The 8,847-nt window shown below is 56.5% G+C and overlaps 1 protein-coding gene across 1 annotated transcript in view; it reads left to right on the top strand.

Moving 5' to 3' along the window:
• Nucleotides 1-8,539: 8,539 nt before the first annotated feature.
• Nucleotides 8,540-8,847, top strand: part of CDKN1A (cyclin dependent kinase inhibitor 1A) — a 5,339-nt gene continuing 5,031 nt past the window's right edge. The window contains exon 1 of the mRNA XM_027665728.1: nt 8,540-8,577. The gene's annotated coding sequence lies outside the window, so the exon portion shown is untranslated. The remainder of the gene's footprint in view (nt 8,578-8,847) is intronic.

Below are 8,847 nucleotides of genomic sequence, written 5' to 3'. Positions count from 1 at the left end.
CGACCTTAGCTCCCACACATGAGGTGCTGGCACAGGGCTGTAAAGGGGCAGGTCTGCATTTCCCTGGTGCTGGAATGCAGCTGGCTCCCATTTCACACCTCAACCTGCCAAGGAGAGGCAAAATAAAGCCAATTTTCGCTTTGGCAACGTTCACAGTCAGCCGGTGAAGCGGCTGCCGGAGCTGAAGCCGCATCCCCTCTGCGTGAGGACTGTTCTGGCTTCCTAGAAACAGTCACTGTCTGGGGTTGCTCTTTCATTTCTGCAGCTTCACTGGGGCACGGCCACAAGTTCCCTCTGTTAGTGCCCTTCAAACAAACACTGGTGGGGACTAAAATAAACACGAGATCCAGACAAATATAAAGTAGACGATGCAAGAGGAACACTATGTTCGTTCCCAAGTGATTCATCCGGCTATTATTTAATAATTTAGTGTCTGACATAACTTGGGAGTTGAACAAATCTTCACATCGATTCGGGTGGTGTTTGTGCTCAGTCCTCTAAGTAAGATTTTCTGTGGGAGTGATCCCAGCCAGGAAAGGGAAGTGTGTGTCCTTCCCAGATAGATTCTGTCACTGATTACAGTGGTGTTACTCCCTGACTACCAGAGGATTCATCCTGCTACAGTCAGATTGTTGTCCCCTAGGCATTTGCTGGACAACACAGACACTGACAGGCTGTGATGGGCTGATGGCACCACCCCCAAAACAACGAGGACGTGGTGTGACAGGCCCTGGGCAGCCCCAGCCCTCCGTGCTATCAGGGTGGGGCAGTGGTAACAGGGTGGGGCACTGTGACACCCTGGGTGTCACTTGGGAAAATCAGCCCTGCCAGCTGTGAGACAGGCATTATCTCCCTCTGGGCAGAGGCTGCTTAGAACATGAATATTCAAAAATATTCATCAGGAAGACCCAGCACTGTCCGGCCTTCCCCAGTGACTGACAGCTCAACGTCAGTGTTTGCAGTCACTGTTTCATAAAATCCCAGGCTGGTTTGCGTTGGAAGGGACCTTAAAGCTCATCTCATTCCACAGCCCTTCCACTAGCCCAGGTTGCTCAGAGCTTCATCCAGCCTGGCCTTGAACACTTCCAGGGTGGCAGCCACAGCTTCTCTGGGCAACCTGTGCCAGGGCCTCACCACCCTTTCAGGGAACATTCCCCCCAATATCACACCTAACGCTGCCCTCTGGCAGTGGGAAGCCATTCCCCCTTGTCCTTTCCCTGCAGTTCTTCATGAAGAATCCCCTTCCCCCTTCCTCGTAGCCCTTCAGGCCCTGGAAGGTGCTGTGAGGTCTCCATGTATTTCTGACTATAACACCGGTGGTTTTGCTCTGCCTGCACTGGGGCCGCGCCTTCCTGGTGCTGGATTGATCAGCTTTTCATGCACTTGTACTATAAACTTTGTGGGAGGAGGCTGCCCCAGCTGGGGAGATAGGCTGGCTCCAGGTGTGTCACTGCAGCTCCTGCCAAGTTGTCCCTCAGCTGCCTGGCTGACACGTGCCGCTCGGAAACTCGTGGAGGAAAGTTCACCAGAATTGGACTCAGGAGTTCCCCTGCGCAGGGGACGTTTTGCAGGGACCTGTGGGGTATTTTTTGACCTATAGGCATGTTTTTAGGGTTTCAAGTTTCTTAGAATCATGGAGTCATTTAGGTTGGAAAAGCCCTCTAAGTTCAAGTCCAGCCATTCCCCCATTGCCGTGTTCACCACTAACCCGTGTCCCCAAGTGCCACATCCACGCTTTTCTAACACTTCCAAGGATGGTAACTCCACCACTGCACTGGACAGCCTGTTCCAGTGCCTGACCACCCTTTTGGGGAAGAAAGTTTCCCTGATGTCCAACCTGAATTTCCGTGGCACAGCTTGAGGCCATTTCCTCTTGTCCTGTCCCTTGTTCCCTGGGAGCAGAGCCCAACCCCCACCCAGCTCCACCCTCCTGTCCGGGAGTTGCAGAGAGTGAGGAGCCTCCTTTTCTCCAGGTTGAGCTCCCCCAGCTCCCTGAGCCGTTCCTGGTGCTCCAGACCCTTCCCCAGCTCCATTCCCTTCTCTGGACACGCTCCAGCACCTCGATGTCTTTCCTGTCATGAGGAGTCCAGAACTGAACCCAGGATTCAAGGTGCCTTAGCAGTGCCCAGCACAGAGGGACAGTCCCCAGTTTCACAACCTCCCTCTCCCTCTTTGTCTCCCTCCTGCTCCCTTTGTGGATTTACAGTTGATCATCTATAAACTTTTCAGTGTTCTGCAAAGCCCAGGTTTGTTCCGGAGGTGGGAAGGGCTCTGGTGCAGCACCACTGCTGGTGGGTGAAGTACAGGACATTTTAAACCCGTTTCCATCCTCTGTGGCACTGCTGAGAGCAGCTCCAAGTCCCAGTGAATTTTCTTCTAAAGGCGAGGCCCAGAAACCAGCGAGGGTGGCTGAAACCGAAAGAAAAAGGTTTTATTTTGGCACCTGGAATTCCCCGACCTTGATCCCTGTTTGGTGGCCCCGGGCAGAGCTCCATCAGAGTGTGTGGAGCACGTTCATCCCCACTGTCCAGCTCAGGGCCAAGCGGGGGCTCGGTGTGGGGCGAGAGCTGCTGCTTCATCCCCACTCCCGGAAATCCTGCTCTGCACAGAGAAGGGAAGGTGCAATTGACCCTTACCCTGGTGTCAAGGTGGTGGCTCTCATATCACCACCGATGGGTTTATTGCCATGTCAGCTGTCCCCTCCCATTCCCTCTGCTCCACACCAGACTGTGCACCAGCACAAGTCACTGTGCAAGACAGGGGTCTGTCCATCTGTCTGTCTGTCCGTGGACCGAGTCCTGCCCTCCTACATGGCATGATCAGGCATGATCAGGGCTGATCTGCCCCTGGCTCTTCCCCTTCCTTCCCTCTCCCCACGCCCAGCCCTTCCCCTCGCCCCCGAGCACAGGGGAGAAGTGAATCACGACCCTGTGCCCACCCTCACCTGGAGTGGCGGCGTTCCCAAAATGCATGACATGGACAGGGAGATCCCAGGGGATGGTGACACACGGTGAGCCAGCGGGATGGGCGAGTGGGCCAGCAGGCGCCTCCCAGAGCACAGCTTTGTGTGGGACAGACCATTTTGGTATCACTAAAATATTTTGGAGTGGGAGTGGAGGGACTTGCCTTGCACCCTCCTGTCTGAGTGCTCTGAGCAGAGGGTGCTCCACCAAATCGGGGCTGTTTTAGAGGTGACATCGTGAGCAAGTGTTTCGTCAGCAGCTCCCGCTGTCACCTCCTTCTCACACAGAGCTGTGAGGGGCCAGATCGAGCTCCCGATGGATTTCAAACCATCCCATGGCTTGGGGAGCAACAAATCCCTCGTCAGCAGCGCTGTGCCACACGTGGGAAGAAACTTCCATGGGCCTGGCTGCACCAAGAGCTGCTGAGGGCTGGGGACTCCAGGAGCCACCTTGTTCCCACCCAGGAGGTGAATCCTGCTGTGGAAGATCCCGGTGTTCCTGGAGCAGTCCCTGTCCTCCCCCTGCTCTCGCTGCGATGCCTGCGGGGAATTGCTGGCTGCAAAACAAACACTGTGTGGACGTTTTGGATGGACCTTTTTCCCTGCAGGAAGCTTTGCAGGAGGCTGGAGCCGCCCGGTTCCCAGCGGGGTGTCCGTGCCCCCTCCGTGGTGCCAGGGGTCTGCCCCGTCCTGCGCCGGGGCCGTGGGCAATGAGGTGAAGCAGCAAGTGAATAAAGGGGCAGACGGGCGCGGGGTTCGGAGCCAGGTACTCCAGCCATGCTCCGAACAATGAGGCCTTTGCTGCCAGCAAAAAAACCCCACAAAGCTTCCAAGCTGCTCATGGAAAGTCAGTGAAGCAATTACGTTAATGACTCTGAATGGGGCTAAAAACAATCTTGGATGAAAACGAGTGAGGGGCCGAATGAAGCGACCGATTCATAGCCCGGCTCCGCATCCAGGAATATTTCCAGTAAGCAAAGGCCTTGTTTTAGGCACTGTCTCATCCCCCATTTGTGCCTGGTGGGACTGTATTTCCACTCTGCTGGGTCTGGTGTCTCATCAAAATGCCTTCATAAATGGGGCAAACAAGGGCTGGATATGGCAGGGAAACAGTCAATTAACACGATCCGAGTTCTTTTAGGGGCAGAGTTAATCAAGCATTCAGCGTTTTGTCATTCTTGTCTTTCTTTCCTGGGAAAATCCTATTAGTATAAAATCACTTAATTGGGCACTTCAAAGAGCTGATGGGAAAACAGGCTTCTCTGGGATATAAACGCCCTCCAGCCGAACACTGGGTTCATTTAGATTTCTGCTGGAGCGTGAGGCTTTCATTAAGAGCCTTCACGTTTCCCACTTAAAAGAAAAAAGCTTGTTAGTAGAGATAATAAAAAAAAAAAACACACGCACAGAAAAAAATTCTTGGTGATTTGAATGTTGCTGAAGAGGGTTTTTATTGCCGGAATACTCAGGACTTTGTCCCAGCAGAGCCTCCTACGCCTCCGGAGAGCCCCTGTCGATCTGCTGTCCCAACTCAGTGATTTCACACCTGCCCGGGGTGTTCTGGCGAGTAAAAGCTGTTTGAGGAGGAAAAAAAGTCACCCCAGTGCCCCACAGAGGGGGGAAACACAGCCCTGGTTGGGCCTTTGGGGTGTAGGATGGTGTGTTTTGTAGGACTGAGCCCCAACCCCGTGGGCTCGTCTCTCTCTCTGTGCTGAGATGGAGATGCTGTGTTAGTTCCCCCCATTCTCAGGTTGTTTCCCTGGGCAGAAATTCAGGTTTTTGCAGAGTTTATGTTTATCTCACCTTGAAAAATAAGTGTGTGCCCTGATCTCTGCCAACTCCATCCCAAAAGACCTGAGGGATGCTCATCTGCCCGACTCTTTGCTGTTTTTCCCTCTATGCTAGTTGAGGTAACAGGAATATTATATTCCCCCCTCCCAAAAAAACCCTACTTCACACACACCTTTGACCACTAAATCTCAAAACCATCTAAAATCCCTACATGTAGGTATTGGTGTGCATCTAAAACAGTCATTATGAGCATGGGTTGGACCCCAGCGTGTGATTCCCACCAAATGTGGCTCCACAAAGCCTCATTTCCCCAGTTTCCATCCCATCCAAGCCTGGAGCATTCAAAGCCTGACTCCTTCCCTCAATTGAAACCACTCCCTGCTCCATGCTGGAGCTCCCACCCACATCCCCTTGGGTTTTGGGGGTGCTGCTGCCCATGTCAGAGGGGGACACGGGGCAGGGGGTGAGGCTGGCAGTCAGAAGTGATGTGCCCCAGCACGTTCCCTGATGGATCTCTGACTGTGCCAGGCTGAGGACGGGCTGAGTCACCCTCTCCTGTTGTGAGTAATGTGTTTGCATCTGTGTCTTCAGAGACTTCCACTCCCTTCAGTGTCTGCAGAACCCACCTGGGGAGATCCCCTGGGGATGAAATGCTCCAAAGGCTCCATGGCCAAGGCAGTGGCTGCCACTCAGTATTTGGGTGCCCCTGATGCTGGGAAGGAGGTTTCTTTGAAATGTGCAGGTATTTAATATGTTCCTCTTGCTTCCAGGCATTAGGATGAGCTGTTCAAGGAAAGACTGACTGTCCCACGATCACACCTCTCCAGGGTGGGGGTTTGGGACCCCTCGGGGAGGGGCACAGGGCACAGGGGAGGTGACAGATCCCACAGGGTGGCTATAAATGAGGAGGAAATACCCCATCAGCCCTCGGCACTGATCCTGGTCCCCAGCTCCCTGTCTCTGCCTTCCCCCTCCTCATTCTTGTTGTGGGACTGAACATGAGTCACCTTTGGGATTTTCTTAAAGTTCCTGTACCACCTTCTTTCTTAATCACACTTCCCCCTCTCCCCCTCTTTCTCTGGTGATGCCACTGCAGATGTGCCCATGGACTCCCTGACCCAGACCCTGACGCCATCCCTCTCCCCACTTCCCATTTCCAATAACCCACTTGGCTGAGGTCTCCTCTGACTCTGCTGTGCAGCCAGAGCTCCCCAGTTCCCAGAGCAAGGGAAGCGAGAGCAGAGCTGGCAACAGCCAGAAACCTGCTCCCCCCATCCCAGGGCACAGGGAGCAGATCCCCACCCCACCAAAAATCACTGAGAGAATTATGGAGTCACTTTCCTAAGGGAAAATCTGTGTCTGATTGACTTTCTGGCTGGTTTAGCCCTGGGATGGATCCCTGGTGGAACTGGGATGTTCTCAGCAGCCAGGCTGGTCGGTTATCTCACTGTCACTTCACTTTTTGAATCCTTCACTGTTGCATCAGCAGCTACAGAGCTGCTCCAGGTTGCACAAGCTCCTTCCTCTGCCACTTTAAAAAGCTGCTGGTTGGATGTTCCCATTCCCTTCTGATTCCCTTCTGTGTACTTGGGGGACTTTTATGGGAAAAACAAAAGAGGTGGTTTAAGGAGGGAGCATCCTCTGGTAAATGCTGCTTCATCCCAGAGCCCCAGCTGGAGGCTGTGCTGCCCCGGTGCTGAACGGGGATCCATCGCATCCCTCACATCCAGAGGGATCAAACCCACACCTGCAGCTGGAGCAGAGCTGGAGCTTGGCAAGGAAATGATCTGCTACCACACAGCACCACGTCCACCCTCTGCAGTGCAGCTCTGAAAGCTGCTCACTGCAGCCAGCAGCAGAAATCATTCCCAGGTGGAAAAACCAGTGACAGTTTCCCTGTCCCAGCTTGCCCCCTCCTCTCCCCGCATGTTACAAATGGAAAGACAGGATGAATTTGGGAGTGTTTGGGTCCAGACTGCAGCTTTCCAGGATGGATTTTCTGCGGTGTGTGGTATTAATTTAAGACACTTTACATTCTCCTTTCACCTTTCCTGCCCCACTGTGCCTGTCAGGAGGCAGCCAAGGTGCTGAGCAGCCACCACCCACCCAAATCCCAGCAACTTGGCCTGGCCCAGCACCACGAAGTGGGGACTAGTGATGTCAAAACCCTCTTGCACTGTGGCAGCCTCCAGCCAAACATGCCCAAACATATTCTCCAGCTGCTCCAGCCAGTGGGAAGCTGCTGGTCCAGCCGGGACAAACACAAGTGGTTTCCACACTGAGGGTCCTGCTCAGCACCCCAGCACCCACCAGCTCCAGGGGCCTTCAAGGAGGTCTGGCATTCCCAAGGGATCACTTTAACATGGTCTTTGTCACTTGGAAGTGTGCTGTCACCTTCTTGTGCCCACGCCAGCAGGTTGTGTTTGTCCCCATGTGCCCAGGCCGTGATGCCTCAGTGTCTGGGCAGCGTGTGCTGGGCTGGGAGGGGGCTGCAGGATACGGCCCCCATGCACTGGGTGGGCTAAATCCAAGGGCATAATTTATCCTGCCACAGGGCATGGATGGACCAAAAACCAGGCACAGGGGCAGGTGCCCTCTGGCCCCAGCAGAAGCTGCCCTGGCTTCACACCTTTCCTGCCTGTGGACTTGGATGCACTTTCCACCTAAGCCACAGATTCCCCCCAGATACTCACCACTGGTTCCTACAGGACATGCACGGACTTGTTCCTCCTCCTCATCCCTGCCCCAGAGCCTGCAGGACTCAGAGCAGCAGATCCTTCCCCAAACACTTTCCTCCGGCCGCAGCGGGTGCTGGGGGTCCAGCACGTGGAGCAGAGCCAGACCCAGGGGAAAAAAATCCATCTGGAGGGGCCGGGGTGGCCCAGGACGGGTTGGGCAGCACTTGGGGACCAGGGCAGCATCATCCTGGCATGGCTCTGAGGTGGGCACCCCGCGGGGCTGGGCTGTCCCTTCCTTAATCCACTATTCCCCTTCCCACAGTGACCCGGTGGGTGGGACAGCCTGGGTGGGATGGGACCCCCCCTCAAGCCAACTAAACCCCTGCATCTCCCAGCTGGGATGGGGCACCCCTGTATCCATTGCTGAGGGGTCCCTGTATCCTCTATCCTGTATTCCCTATCCCCCCGCGTCCCTGATGGGGGGTCTCTCTGTCCCCTGACTCCCCTCTAGGAAGGGGGTCACTGTATCTCCTAACAGGGGCATCCCTGTATCCCCTGATGGGGGGATCCTTGCAACCCCCTAGGAACAGGGTCCCTACATCCCCTGATGGGGGGGGTCCCTCCATCCCTTACTGGGGGTTGGCCCTGAGCCCGCCCAACGTTCCTGTGTTTCCTAACGGAGGGGGATCCCAGATTTCCCTGATGGGGGGGACCCCAGCAACCCCCTAGGAAGGAGGTCCCTGTATGTGCTAACTGGGGGGTTCCTGTGGCCCCTAATGCCGGGTCCCTGCACCCCCTAAGGAAGGCGGTCGCTGGATCTCCTAACACGGGGGTCCCTGTAGCCCCTAATACCAGGTCCCCGCACCCCCTAGAAGAGGGGTCCCCTCTCCCTGTGCCCGGGGTCCCGTCCCGTCCCGCTGGCACCGCGGGCACTCCCGGCACCGGGGTCCGGGACGGCGGCGGCGGTGGGGGGATCACATACGGGGTACGTGGTTTATGGGGACACACGAGCGGTCCCCGGGGCGGGGCGGGGACGGGAGGGAAATCCCTGGCGACGCGGGGAGCGGCGGGCTGGCCCCGCCCCGGCTCTCCGCTATAAAGGCGGCGAGAGGCGCCGGGCAGCGGGAGGCGCGGCGGGACCTGACGGTGAGTGCGGCGATGCCGGTCCCGGTGGCTTCCAGTCGCCCCCTTCCCCCCCTCCCTAGTCCTGGTGGCTGCGGCCCTTCGCTGGCCGGGGAGGGAGGAGCCGGTTCCACCGGGGAAGCGCCGGTTTGCCCGGGGAGCTGCCGGTGCCCGGAGCGGGGGCGGCTCCGCCCGGGGCCGCGGGGAGGGAGCGGGGCCGCGCCCGGTGCCGGGGGTGTCGGTGCGGACCCCCGGGAGCCCCCGGAGCCCCCCGGGCGGGCGCGGGGCCGCCGG

The sequence above is a fragment of the Corapipo altera genome, unplaced genomic scaffold, assembly GCF_003945725.1.
Source record: "Corapipo altera isolate COAL_440 unplaced genomic scaffold, ASM394572v1 202, whole genome shotgun sequence".
In the NCBI taxonomy this organism is placed as follows: domain Eukaryota; kingdom Metazoa; phylum Chordata; class Aves; order Passeriformes; family Pipridae; genus Corapipo; species Corapipo altera.
The sequence above is the reverse complement of the archived record's forward strand: the minus strand, read 5'-3'. Positions and strand labels throughout refer to the sequence as shown.